The sequence below is a fragment of the Miscanthus floridulus genome, chromosome 2, assembly GCF_019320115.1.
Source record: "Miscanthus floridulus cultivar M001 chromosome 2, ASM1932011v1, whole genome shotgun sequence".
Taxonomy (NCBI): Eukaryota; Viridiplantae; Streptophyta; class Magnoliopsida; order Poales; family Poaceae; genus Miscanthus; species Miscanthus floridulus.
In genome coordinates, this window is record NC_089581.1 from 44,896,880 (window position 1) to 44,912,184 (window position 15,305).

Genomic DNA, 15,305 nt, shown 5'->3' on the forward strand with positions numbered 1-15,305 from the left:
ATCTGGCTTTAGATCGAAAGATCGAACCCTGCAATCTTAGCACCACAGCTCCTCTAGTTATCAACCGAGTCACGGACCAGGTTGACCTCACCAAGAAGGCTAATCCCTGCCTGCGCAACGAAGAACACAAGCAAGAACAAGAAAGATCGCAACCAAATTACAGATGTATGATTAATCTCACGAGTTGGGGTCTCACAAACCGATGAACGACGAAACTGTTTCTTGACAGAATAATCTAAGCAAAACCTAAACCCTAATGGAGGGGCGGCGGCTGTTTATGAAGACTCTAGGGTCGTGCAAGACCCCTGGACACGCCCCTAATGGGCCCAAACTCGATACATGGTCCAACGGACCAAAAGACGGTGTCGCAGCACCCTGGCAGATTCTGGACGCTGACTTGTTTCGACGATTCCTGTTGATTCTGAATAGCTTTTGATGTGAAACCACTTGGATTGGCTTCCTTATCAAATTAGCTTTCCATCCATATGTGGATCATCGAAAACGGAGTCCAGATGCGTCTTGGGCGACCAGTTTAAGGCAGACTGGTCCTGGAGGCCGAGGTAGACTCGAATTCGTGTTGGACTGAGCCTCTGGCTTGTGTTGGACGTCCTTGCTGGTCATCATCACCTCCTCCACGTCATCTTAGCCCCTCTTGACCCTCTCCAATGTTCCTAAGCAAGATAACATCATTAGGTAGTAGTCTATTCTCAAAAGTATGAAAAGGATCGCTTAAGAACGAGCTCACCTGTAAATTGAGTTGACGCATTCGAGCCCGGGTCATTGGACCTTGCATAACGGTTGGAGGATCAGCTGTTCATAAGAGCGACGATGCTGTTCATAAGAGCGACGATGCTGTTCATATTGCTGACCTTTTCTTTCAAGAAATTGTTCGCTTGCATGGTATGCCTTGCATAGTACCAGCTGATCCTCCAACCGTCATATTGATGTTCATAAGAGCGACGATGCTGTTCATATTACAGCTGATCCTCCAACCGTCATGCAAGGTCCAATGACCCGGGCTCGAATGCGTCAACTCAATTTACAGGTGAGCTCGTTCTTAAGCGATCCTTTTCATACTTTTGAGAATAGACTACTACCTAATGATGTTATCTTGCTTAGGAACATTGGAGAGGGTCAAGAGGGACTAAGAGGACGTGGAGGAGGTGATGATGACTAGCAAGGACGTCCAACACAAGCCGGAGGCCCAGTCCAACACGAATTCGAGTCTACCTCGGCCTCCAGGATCAGTCTGCCTTAAACTGGTCGCCCAGGACGCATCCGGACTCCGTTTTCGATGATTCACATATGGATGGAAAGCTAATTTGATAAGGAAGCCAATCCAAGTGGTTTCACGTCAAAAGATTTTCGGAATCAACGGGAATCGTCAAAACAAGTCAACGTCTAGAATCTGTCAGGGTGCTACGACACCGTCTTTTGGTTTGTTGGACCATGTATCGAGTTTGGGCCCATTAGGGACGCGTTCAGGGGTCTTGCACAACCCTAGAGTCTTCATAAAAAGCCGCCGCCCCTCCATTAGAGTTTGGGTTTTGCTTAGATTATCCTGTCAAGAAATGCTTGTGTTCTTCGTTGCGTAGGCGGGGATTAGCCTTCTTGGCAAGGTCAACCTGGTCCGTGACTTGGTTGATAACCAGAGGAGCTGTGGTGCTAAGATTGCAGGGTTCGATCTTTCGATCTGAAGCCGGATCGGTGTGTCATTCTCCGTCATAACGATAGTTACCATCACCTGATGGAAGATCGGGATCCCCGTCTCCATTAAGTGGTATCAGAGCTAAGGTATACCGTCAGGTTCACTTTTATTCCCTAGTTTGAGTGTTTTGTATTCGTCCCATAGTCCAGTGCCATACTCGTTTTTCCTATTCTAGAACCATCCGCGCCATAGCCTTTGCATATTTCAGTTTCAGAGTCCGTCGTGTTGAGTTTGTGTCCTGGTCGAGGTCTTGTTGCTGGTTAGGTCGTGTTATAGTCCAGTTCGTGTGTTTTCCCCCATCGTTTCCATCAAATCTTGGCTGTTGTGACCAATTTTGCACACATTGTTCCCGTTTTGTCCTCTAATTCGGAGCCAATTCTTAAAACTGGTCCAGTTTTCGCATACGAACTTCGTTTTCGACGTTCCATATATGCAAATCGATCAGAAATTTTTTTTGGATCCGTCCATCCCCTGCTTTGCCGAGGTTCAGAATTTTTAGATTGGCCAAAAAGTGGTCACAAGATCCTCGTTTCGTGGTCACAAGGTTTTTGTCGATTTTCATCCAGTTTTCTAAAAATTCCACAGGCCACGTCTTTTGTGCTCCTAAGTAAAGGAAAAATATCAAAAAAATAAAATAAAAAAGTCGAAATTTTCCAAAAAACAATGACAGCCCAAAAAATAGAAAAAAAAAGAGGGGCAAAAGAGGAACAATATCTAGAGGAGCACATAGAGAAGCCCAAAGTGAGCTGTGTTTGCGTGTGCTGGCTGGTTCCTTGTTTGTGTTGCTGTTTCCATCCACCATACTTGTTTTTCTCATACCTATCACCTTGCTATCCACCATACTTTTGTCGCAACCTGGTACTTGCAACACTTTAGACCAGCAACGAGAACAAGTACTTTGGACTATAATTCAGCATTACTTTCTGTTACTGACTTGTGTGCTAGATATACATATTACTCTTTGTTTGTCTTCCAAGCTCCACAAATTCTTCAGATCAGTACAGACAAAGGGCCTTGCAATCTTGGTACCACTACCTCACAGGTATCACAAACCAGCCGCCGGTTGTACCGCCCACTACTTGCGTTGGTAAGAACTTGGTAAGAGCTTGGTAAGACGCTTCCACTTGCTGTGAAAAGTGACACCACTCCAACCACGTAGTCATTTGGTAGGGATAACTTTCACCTGTTTGTTCTTGTTTTTGTGTTTTCAATGGCAGGAGGTGAACAGACTGGAGATAACAATCCTAAGGGTTTCAGCGAGTGTGTCAGCCAAGAGCAACTACAAGCTGTTGTAGAGGATGCCCAAAAAAGGATCGCTTAAGAATGAGCTCACCTGTAAATTGAGTTGACGCATTCAAGCCCGGGTCATTGGACCTTGCATGACGGTTGGAGGATCAGCTGGTACATCCAAAGGAGTGATGTCCTCATCAAGAAGGGTGGAGGCTATGTGGTCACTTGGGATAGTGACGGCTCTTCAGATAGTGATGACTCTAGTGATGATGGCAAGAAATCTATCAAGAAAGCACTAGCAAGCATCGCCATCAACAACAAGCCCTCCATCTTCGACACTCCTTCGACATGCCTCATGGCAAAACCTACCAAGGTAAAATATGATGTGAGTGATGATGATGAATGTGAAAGTGAAAGTGATGCGTGTAGGAGTGGTGATGATGATGAGTACTCCAAGGAGGAACTCATAGACATGTGTGAGCAAGTGCATAATTGCTTTGAGATGAAGAGAAAGGAGTGCAAGGAATTGAACAAGAAAGTCAAATTTCTTGAGCAATCACTTGATAAGCTCAATGCCACTCATGAGAGGCTAATGAAAGCCCATGAGAAGCTTGGCAAAGCTCACTCTAAGCTTGAGAAAGCTCACTCCTCTCTCATCGAGCAAGTCAAAGAGGAAGCCAAGAAGGAGCAAGTGATTGTATCATGTGATGTGGGACTAACATGTGATCTTATTGATGAATTTTTTTATAAGCCCATTATAGTTGCTCCCACTAACACTTCTTGTAGCACTACTACTTCTACTTCACCTTTGAGTGATGGTCTCACTTGTGATGCCTCATTAATGGTGGAAAATGAGACCCTCAAGAAGGAGGTGAATAAGCTCACTCGTGTCTTAGTCAATGCCTATGGTAGAGATGTCTGCTTGCTAAAGTGTTTGGGTAGCCAAAGGTTTTCTCTCAACAAAGAGGGATTAGGCTATACCCTCAAGAAAGGCAAGGCGGCCTTTGTCACTCCCAAAGTTAACTTTGTGAAGGGCAATGGTCGGTTTTGCAATAGATGCAAGCAAGTTGGGTATGTAGAGTAATATTACAAGACTAACAAGAACAAGCAACCTAATGTATCCTCAATTAGATTTGATTCTTGTTACATGCTTATTAAGGGTGCCAATGGTATGAAGGCTAAGTTCATTGGTACACCAATTGTGGGCCCAAAGAAGAAGGTCATTTGGGTACCAAAGACCTTGGTAACTAACCTTCAAGGACCCAAGCAAGTTTGGGTACCTAAAAAGAATTGATCTTCTTTTGTAGGTCAATTATAAAGCCGGAGGAAGGCATTGGATGCTTGATAGTGGGTGCACACTGTTGACACGATTTTTGGCTCACTTATATTATGTGCAATATTTGCTTCAAATAAATATAAATGATATATATATATATCATTTATATATATGGCCTAATTCCATAATAAGATAAATAATATTGGCTATGAAAGTCAGTGCATCCAAGAGTGCACGACAAGCAAAGGTGTGTGCTCGTGTATTTCATTTGTGTAAATCAAATACCATGTACTTATGTGAATACATGGTCGGCTGGCAAATCATCCGAAGAGCGCATATGAAAATAAAATACTTTGTTGATTGACTAAAATAATCAATCATCTTCAATGTCAAAACATGATGCGGTGATTAGTGGAAAATTAAGAAGAAGAAAAGAAAGAAAGACATATACGCATATATGCATGAGCATGATTATACCTTGACAAATAAACAAAAGCATGGCAATTACACGTCCCAAAAAAATACACCTGGCCATAAAAACATACATGCTTTGCATACGCATGGATTAAAACATGATCATGCAACCTAGCGTGCAACGCTACGTACGCAGGCCAGGAGATAAACCACTCCCTATTTTCCTTAACTAAATTAAATTAATTAATTCAATCCAAAGATAGACAAAGTGGCCCACAAGCCATGGAGAGAGACTGCAGGTCTCGATGCTTTCCAAGTTTTGACCGCATCAGGTGACCAAGTCCAAGTCCAAAGGAGGATTCAAACCGTCACGAACTTCACGTCCCGCAAGCCCCGCCCGTCCAGCAGTCGCACGCGAGGCCATTCAAATCATAGCTTCATTAGCGAACAGAGATTCAAATTAGAAGAGCGCCAAACCTCGTGATAACCACTCCCGCTGCTCTGGGCGTCGACGAGACTTGAAAATATAGGAACCGCCTGTTGCTTGCTCTATAAATAGCTGGCTACTCCAGGCATTCAGGACCCCCCGACTCCTTGATCGTAGTGCCGCTAGGCTGCCGCTCCATAGCCCCTGAAACAAACTGCCGTCAGGCTGCCGCAGCACCGCACTGCTCACCGCTCCAAGTGCCGCTCACCGTTCCAAGCGGAAGGCCACCAGAAGCATCGCCATCAAGCTGCAACACCTGCCAGTAAAAGCTGCTGGTTCTGTTCGTCGGGTTCCAAGAGAAGAAGGTGAGAGGCTTGCATGGCACTTCTCTAGTCCCTACCTCCCTGCTTCTCGTCTTCGGCTAATGCGTCCACGAGCTTCATCAGCAACTCGTCGGCATCAGTAAACGGCTGGCCTATGTCATTGCGGATGGGCAGTGCACGTAGGTCTTACCCCGGTAAAAGGTAAAAGAAATGGTGATGGTTGCGCTACGCGCATGGGCTACAAGCCCTGGTAAAAGATCGGCCAACAGTGCCATGATCGCGCTTTGCGCATGGGCGATATGCCCCGGTGAAGGTGTAAAAAGGCAGCAAATATGCCTCGGTGAAATGCGGGTTTGGATGCGTTTTGGCTCCACCCCGGTTACGTTCATGGTGAACTTTCGGTTGGACGCGGTCTTGGCTCCAACCCGGTTAAAGGTTCATAGTACAAAATTGGTGGACGCGCTTTGGCTCCACCCGGTTCATGGTAAATTTGATATGGACGCGAATCGGCTCCATATCTAAACAAATCTACATGTGTTTTGGCCACAGCAACGTCGGCCCATTCATATCATGCATCAAACAAAATAAAGAACTTGCATGCTTACTGCCATGAAGAAAGATCATGCATCGGTTTCTATCAAATCAAAGAAACAATCATATGTGCAAATGAAACTATATAAAAAGAACAAGACATTGAAAACGCACCGCATATTCAGTCCATTAGCTAGGCATGCATATCATGTAACGTGCCATTATTTCTGGCCAGCATCCGCTGTTTACACAAACCTTTGTATGATGCACAGTCATCAAGGATCATGTATCGACATAATCAAGTCATAAATAAACAAAAGAAAAAGGTTGTGCATGTTATGCTTCGTTAGCTAGCACCTCCCTTGCACAAGCCCAAAACTTGTCTTGCATGCCTCGCTTTGCATGTACAGTGACATAATCAAATTAAAGTACCAGTGCCGAACAAACCAAGATGCTAAGTTAGTGTTGCATCAAAACTGTCACATCTGCCGCACCATGCAAATAGAAGCAAAGGCTAGCGTAAAGATTGCATGCATCTTGCATCTTAATTATATTGCATTCACCCAAAACAGGTGGATTTAAATAAATAAGAAACTGAAGAAAATTAGTTTCTTCGTGCCAAATACCATGTCATGACCGCTAGTGCTAATTAGCCTACTGCGGCGCCTTGGTACAATAAAATAACTAAATGTTACAAACACATGAACTTAGCCCAAACTAAATAGGCTTTGTCATGTTCATCATAATTTCCACACATGTCATCTATGCCCGGCATAGGCTCTCCAGGCCAGGTGCCGAGCATCATGAGTAAATTAAATGTTGCATCTTAGCTGATTGCACCCATAGAGGTCATGTTTAGCTAAGTCATTAGAATATATCAAATTAATAGCATCGTGCCATACCATGAGTATGCATGCTAAACTTGATAAAATAAATTAATTGCACGCACCTCGGCTGAGTCGATGATGCAAACATTTCTTTCTAGGCCATGGTAAAATAAATACTTTAGGCTTAGCTCAAATGAAAGATTGCACTATATGCTGAATATATCCATGAACGGGCATCTCAAACATGCTAAATCATGATCTTAAATGATCCAAAAAGACTGTCAAATTTAGTCTGCAAAGTAAATTACGTGCATACATACATGACAATGCACCAAAGAAATGTGTATCACTCAAACAAAACAGTTTCTCTTAGCTGACATATATGTGTGTTGCACCACATAGTGTATAAATTAAATACATGTATATCATGGACTGCTAAGAAGCTAAACACGCTATCAACCAATCATATAAGGAATATATGTTACTTCCTCGACAAATGAACTCATGTCATGTTTAAATAAAATGACATGCATCAAGTTCAAGTCTATGCCAAGCATGCACATTCATATATCTACGACTACAAGACCGAAGACTTTGTTTTCTTTTGTAGTTTGTAATAGGAAGCCATATGATGTAATCTTATTTTTCATGTACTCATGTTGGAACTCTTAATCAGGGGTGTTCTTTATGGAGATGTAATTAACATAATTTTTATGCAAATATAAGAATTATGGAAGTATGGACTCGCAATACCTGTTCTTTTTCTTTTGTCCCGATTAAATTTAACCAAAACTAAATTTGTCTCTGTTGACGCGGAGGCGGATCATAGCCGCCCGTTTCCCGTCATCAGATTCTGGCACTCCCAGTGGGACCTACTTTTCCCCTCATCTTTGAGTTCCAACATGGTTGCATCATTGTCAAATGAAATTATATGCGCATTCATATTTGCATTGAAGAAAACTCATATATGGTTTTCTTATATGAAGGTATGGCCGGACGTGTTCAAGACTTCATCACGATCCGCATTGGTTCCCTCTGGGTCGATGTTCCCATGGGTCCCGTTCAAGCTTCCAACAGTGCCGGTTCACTGCACACTACAGATGTGTCGCCGGCTGTAGTTGCTCATGACCAAGAGGTCAATTCCAAGGCTGAGGAAGGGTTCACCCCTGTCATGTCCAAGGCTGCAAAGCGGCGGGCAAGAAGAGTTGCTGCCAAAGCAAGGATGATGGCCTCCAATGAACGCGCTACCAATGTGCGCAAGGCCACATCCTCCAGTGTGGTTGCTCCTAGCTCATCCAAGCCCAAGAGCACCAAGTCCCCTAGTTCCAAGATGGCGCCAAAGTTCTACCCCGCTACGCTTGGGGAGTGGCCTATCTGCGCCAAAAGGGCATCGCCAATCAAGTCAACGCCACCAATGATATCCTCTTCATCGACTCCAAAGACAAAGGGGGAAATGCCACCTTCAATTACTCATGATAAGCTGGGGGCTGGTTCCTCCAAACCTGCCCCAAGCATACTACGGGCACCTCCGACAAAGAATGCATCGACAACAGCTTTCCCACCTCCAAATAGGGGGATAGTGCTGCCGGATCACCCTCCACGTCCGCAGCCCTACAACAAAGAAAGGGTTGTAGCGGTGGGAGAGATGGATCACCCGCATCTTTCCAACAAAGGAAAGGCCGTGGCGATAGAATATAGTATGTCATCCACTGAAAGTGATTCATCTACAAAAAGCCAACTTCGGGCTGAAGCTCCTGAGTTTATCCCCACGTTGGTCTATAATCCCAGCGATGATCTACCCAAGCGTGAGCTTCGGTGGCAAGGGATTCACCTCTCCCTCAATGATATAAAGAGGGAACATGTTGATCCGGCTGCGACACTCTCTAATCCTATATCATCAGAGTTGGCACCGTCATGGCCTTCTGTACAAGATTCTATGTCTCCAAAGCGACACCGCCGACGGCAACGCAAAATCCTTCAAGCATGGGCCAACTTCAACATTGCAATTGACTCTATGACTAGTGCACAACGTGCTTATGTTTGTGATTCAATTTTGGCTCAACAAAGCAATGAATATCATAGGATCCAAAATGCTGCGAGGCAAGCTTTTTAGGCTTCCATTGAAAGGACCATATGCCAGGACCTAAGGAGCTTGTTGCCTGGAGCATCCACATCCTCAGATAATATTGAGGGTGAAATCATGCGACGCGCCGAAATTTTGGCCAAACTACCCGAGCATCAAGAGTTCGTAAAAAAGAATTCAAAGCGAGGGAGATATGCAAAGCAGGCTGCCAATGTACGTGCAAGACGTGCCAGCTTAAGGCAAAGGGAGATGGCAATACCAACTGACTCCACGTCTAGTTGGGTACGAGGGAATGCGTCATCAAGCCATGCTGGTGGCACCCAAGGAGAAATAAAAGCAGCTACTCCAAAAGTGGAAGATACAACCACACTAGCTTATCAGCCTCCTCATAAAAGAGCCTCGAGCAACCATTTTAAGGTATTCTCTTCAATGCCGGTGAGTGTTGAGGAAGAAGCCTACAACACGAGTGATACTTCCTCCGCTTCTACACACTTCAAAAGAAAGAAGCCTCGTAAACAAATTCCAGTGGGTCATCGCCCGGTGACTCGAAGCTTAACAAATTCTGGTAATTCAAGAAATAATAGGATCTATGTAGGGTCTTATAACCCCCTATTTGATTATCATTCTAACTTTGAAAATGAATTATTGGATACTGCAGGCTCGGCTGATCCAAACCCACTAAATGGTGAAGATCCACAAGCCCCAAGTGAGGATGACTCACAACCTCCGCATAGTGAGAGTGAGCCTAGCAGTGCTGAACAAGTGCTTGCCACAAATCAAGGTCAATCCGTTGAAGAACAGATGAACCAAATGATGGCTACCTTATAACAGAAAGAAGAAGAGTTGGCCGTGCTTCGTGAGCAAGTGGCTAACACCAGAAATCGTACAAATGATGTGAACACTTCGACCAGTCATAATGGTCCCCATCCCCAACCTGAAATCACTCTCGAAGCCATACAAAGGATGATTTCGGAAGGCGTAAAGGTTCAATATATGCAAACGCATTATTCCATACGTCTAGGGTATGTGAAACCATATCCGCCAGAGGTGGACATGGTACCATTTCCAAACAATTATCGCCAACCATAATTTAGTAGATTTAATGGGACCGGATCGCCACATGAACATGTGGCCCATTTCCTTGCTGCATGTCAAGATATAGCCCACAATGGAGCTCTTCTCCTCCATCAATTTGTACAAACATTATCGGGTCCAGCTTTCACACGGTATAGCAAGTTGGCACCTGGCTCCATCCGTACATGGGAACAAATCCAAGACGCCTTCCTAGAGCGCTTTTATAGCACTCAAAGGACGGTGGGAATAACTGAGCTGACTCAAACCTTACAAAGGCCAAATGAGAAAGCTGTGGATTTCATCAACAGGTGGAGGAATTTAAGCCTCCACTGCCCATAGCCAATCACTGAACCAGAAGCAGTTCGTATGTGTATGAATAACTTGAGCCCGAACATGGCCATTCACCTATAGGGTGTAAGGCCAATAACTTTCGAAGAGTTGTCCTCAAAGGCCACAGACATAGAGAATTACATGCATCACATGTCTTGTCCACCGAGGATGTTCAACAAGGCGCCATTGGATAAAAACAACCCGCGAGATAAGCCCACACCTTCCAAGCCGAAGCAAATGCAGGCCATGGAGACAACAGTGGGTCCTCAAAAGTTTCAAACTGGGGGCACCGCCACAAGATTACCAAGCAAAGGGGGTGCACTAGCTCCTAGAAGGCCAACTCTTAGCGAGCGACAAAATCAGAAGTACTCTTTCCCCGACGAAGAAGTGGGGGATCTCTTCATGGGCCTATGGGAGTTGAAACTCATCGAGCTCCCCAAACCGAAAAGGCCGGAAGAAGCTTCTAAATTCAATGAGCCAAATTTCTATCACTTTCATCGCATCTTGGGTCATACGCTCAAAGATTGTTTTGTGGTCAAAAACATGATACAAAAGCTCATAGATGAAGGCACCATAGATGCTGATCTACTCAAAAGCATGACAAATGGAAAGAAAACGGCTACGTCAAATGTCTCCACTTTTCAAAGTGATCTAGTGAGTTGTGCAACTCCAAAAATGTGCCCAACTTATGATCGATATATGATATCAAAACCTGAGCATGTTAATATGTCTTTCTCAGGGCATCCACAACAGCAAGCTAAGCGCCAGCATGAAGGCAAGGCTTTCCTTCGGTGGATCCACACCCCAAAATGTGGACCATCAGGTTCCCAAAGATCAGGAGAGCGTCGACAGCAACTCTCAAGACGATTTGCTCTCCGACGAATGATGGAAAAAGGCGAAGGCCCGCGCTTCTACCAAAATATAAAGAAGAGCGAGGACAACCCCCTCGAAGAATATGCTGCTTTCCCCATCAGAGTTTTTGAGGATGATGAGGAGTCTCTTCACTTTCCTGAAGAAGAGGTACCCGAAGTTGCTGAAGTTCAGCTTAGATCAGGCCGTCAACTACCTAGGCCATCTCCTCAACAAAGAAATCCCCCAAATGTAACTCCAAATGATGCGACTGACCATACTCCTAATGTGTCGGTCAAGTATGATGTAATCTCACACTTGAAGAAAATACCAGCTATGCTTTCTGTGTATGATGCCTTGTGTCTCTCTTCTGATTTGCGAAATGCATTTATTACTGCACTTTCCTTCCCTGAAGATTATAGGGTTGAGGTTTCACAAGCAGAAGTAAAGTTATCCCAAACTCAAAGTATTACGTTCAATGATGAGGATCTGTTGTTAGGAAATAAAAAGCATAACAGACCCCTTCTTATGTTCGGTGTAACACCCTAAAATTTGAATTCTTTTAAAAATAGTAAAATTGATTTAAATATGCAATTATATGTGCAATTCAAATTAGGAAGTAATATTTCTTTTATAAAATTAAAAGAAAATGCAAGAATAGAAACATGTGATGCATTCATGCTATTGCGTATTTATTTCTGTGACGGGTGTTTTATTCAAATGCTAAAAGATTCTAAAAACCTTTTGAAAATGAGTTTGAAAATTTTATTTATAAAAAGAAAAAGGGAAAATTCCTTCCATTCCTCCCTTCCTCACATTCGGCCCGCTGGCCCCTCTCTTTTTTTTCTTCCCGCGGCCCAGCACCGCAGCCAGCAGCCCAGCTCGCCTCCCCCTTTTCCCGCTCGGCCCAGCTTCGCGCCAGCCGCCCAACCGCGCCAGCCCAGCCGCGCGCACCGTGCCGGCCCAGCCTCGCCGCACCAGGCAACTGCCGCGCCCAGCAGCTGACGCCCGGGCCCCACCTGTCGGCGCCGTCCCCTACCCCGCGCGGCTCAGCAACCGCCCGCTCCTGGCGCTGCAGCAACCGCCGCCACGACGCGCGTCGTGGGCGCGTCCTCCCGTTGCCCTCGGCCTCGTTAAAAGGCAGCCGAGCCCCCCCCCCCTCGCGCGCCCCCTGCTGCCCCCGCTCCGTTTTCGCCTCGTCCCGGCCGCAACTGCCGCACGGAGGAGCCCCGCCGACCACCGACCTCGCCGTCCGCGTCGCCATCGTCTCCGAGCCATCTCCGCCTCCGATTTTCGCCCGTGGTGAGCTCGCCGTGGCCCCCTCTCTCTCCCCATGCGTTTCAATTCACGTTTCGTGACTTTTAGCGCCCGTTCCGCAAGCGTCCGCGAGCTCCATGCCGCCGGCCATGGCGCCCGCGCCCCGGCTTTCCCCTCCGGCCGCCTTCTCGACCCGTGCGCGACCCTCTTCTTCCCCCGAGCTCTCGGGTGCCCTCGGTTCCCCGTTTGGCGGACCCTAGCCCCTCTTTCTGAGCTCGCCGGCGTATTCTTTGCCGCCGGCCTTGGCTTGCCTCGCCGGAGTCACTGTTCCGGCCGGCCGAAACCCCCCAGGCTAATCCGAACCGTCCATCGCGCGATCTATGGCCTGAAATAGAAGATACCCCTTCGGGGGTAAATTTGCTAAAGAGTCCCTGGACTTTTCTAAGTCCTAACCCGCCGTCCTTAGCGTATTTCCCCGAATGCGCAATCCCGTTTAGAAAGCGTAAACCTCACTGTTTAAGTCAAAAGTACGCTTTCAGTATTTACAGAAATGCCATCCGAACTGTTTCGCTTATAGAATTGTCGTTTTAACCACGAATTGATCCATTCAAAGCGCGTTAGATTCGTAATTTCATAAGCTACATGTTGGAGCTACTATTAGTCAAGTTTGGAACTTTTTAATTTCATGATTAGAATTAATTAAATATAGGGCTATTGGAAAACCCGTTTTAATCATAACTTTCGCATTTTAGCTCCGTTTTTCGTGAACTTCGCGTTGACGTGATCGTAGCGAAACGTAGATTAGTTTTACAAACATTTTATTTTGATTTCAATACTGTTGGTGTACTGTTCTAATGATAGGAGTGTCTGCTTTGCATGAATGCTTTTGGAATGTTGTATGTTGCCGTGTTGGTCGCGTTCAGACGGTGAGGAAAACGTTGGAGACCAAGAACTCTTCGACGACTAGCAGGACCAGCACGAGTTTGTGAACCAAGGCAAGTATAACATGGGCCTTCCTTGATGTCCTATTTCACTTTAAGCAATTACTCATTTGCATGTGTCTAAATTTGATACCCGTAAGGACATCCTAGTGATTGTTATCCTGTTTCTTGTCTCCTATGGGTTAAATGCATATGGGTAGATTGCTAGTGCTCTAACTGAACTTGATATACATATTGATGAATGATACTATGGAACAAAGTGAGTAACATGAATTATAACAACTGTTCCATAGGGCGAAAGTGCAAATGACCTTTGTTCATTTTGCTCCCGGACCTCCATAAGGACTTATCTGTCGGCAAAAGCTGGGACTGACAGTGCAACCGGGAGAGTCATATGGCTCTGATTTTAGCTCAGTAATAGGATCTTTCCTAACTAGTTAGAGGTTACCTTTTTGGCGCAAATGGGGCTTGCCACTTTGGGTATAGGGCTGCCTCTGTTCCTATGAGTATAGCCGAGATGGATTTGTGCCATAGGAAAGGGGGGTCCCTACATCTGCCTGCCAAGGAAACCTAGCGGCCCTAACTTGTTAGGGAAACCTATGAAATGGCTTCATAGTGTACCCTGCCCGCTCACCTTGGTAGTGACATGGGAGTAATTAACCCGGGCACATGGGGATCACGACTCGCGGTGAATGTGCACCACCTCTGCAGAGGGTAACAAACTGTTATAACAGCCGTGCTCACGGTTACGAGCGGCCCGGAAAACTCACAGAATAACTGGTTAATTGTTGATGATCATTTAAAGTTGTTCAATGATGATATATGGTACACCTGACCCCGATATTTGTTCTTATGGGAATTAAATGGGAGCTTAAGCATAACTTGATAATACTTGAGAATAAAAGTTTGACCTATTAAAAATGCTAACTGCAGTAAACCAGAGTCTATCCTTTTTGAGCTTCATAACCCCATGTTAGCTTGCTAAGTACGGAATGTACTTACACTTGTTTATTTTCTTTACTTGGATAAAAATCCCGGATGGGTAACAGATGACAACGGGTATGAGGGTTTCCCGGAGGATTATTAGGCTTGTGGTCAACCAATTGACCTTCCCTGTGATGATGGCCACGAGAGTTCATTCTATTTTTATTATTCCGCTGTGATGTATGAGACTAAGTTCTATTATAACTCTGATGTATGACACTGTGATGATACTATTGTAATTTGTTAGCTTGTGTGTGTGATTGTTTCCTGGGCACACACAAGTTTTGTGCATTCAATTTTATCCTTAAAATTGGGTGTGACAAATTGGTATCAGAGCCGTGTTGACTGTAGGACGCAAGCCTAGTTAGAAAAAGGTCATTTTAGCAGCTTTGCTCCTCTGGTTTCTTGCTTACTGACTTATCCTTGTTATTTTATTAAAACATTTATGCTTTTCATACCTTAATCTATTATTTAAAATTGTTGATTCTAATTTCATCTCACTTTAAATCTATAGATGTCTCATAATCCGAAGACTGCTCGACTCAGCACCGCCGGCTATCGTGCCATGTTCACCCCGCGTGCCCCACCAGCGGAGAGGGAGATTGTGATCATCTCCGACGACGAGGAGATGGCTACACCGACGCCTACACCTACTCCTACACCAGTCGCTGTGCCCGTCTACCCTGTGGTAGCTACACCTGAGGAGTCGATGGCTACTTCCCCTACACCTGCACCCTCCCCAGCTGCCCCTGTGGAGGACGATGAGATTGGCTGGAAGTGCAAGTACTACTTCAAGCCAGCTCTAGAGACAGCCTACTACCACACTCTCCTCACCCACGTGCTGGATGACTACTTCCTCGACTTGCACGCCTCCATCAGCTACCACTGCGCCGAGTACAAGCACCCACTGGAGGCTACCTTCTGGAAGGTAGAGCTGGTGGTCACCGCATGGAATGATATCATCAATGGACATGAGGTGGAGACTGTCCACAGTGCCCCTGCCAGGAGAGCCCATGCTTTGGATGGCATGGAGGATGCGGCACAGAATGCC

General features: G+C 45.5%; 2 pseudogenes; both read left to right on the plus strand.

Moving 5' to 3' along the window:
* Positions 1-15,305, plus strand: part of LOC136536451 (lysine-specific demethylase JMJ26-like) — a 53,772-nt pseudogene that overhangs the window by 7,928 nt on the left and 30,539 nt on the right.
* LOC136513354 (uncharacterized) lies at positions 9,069-11,109 on the plus strand (annotated as a pseudogene).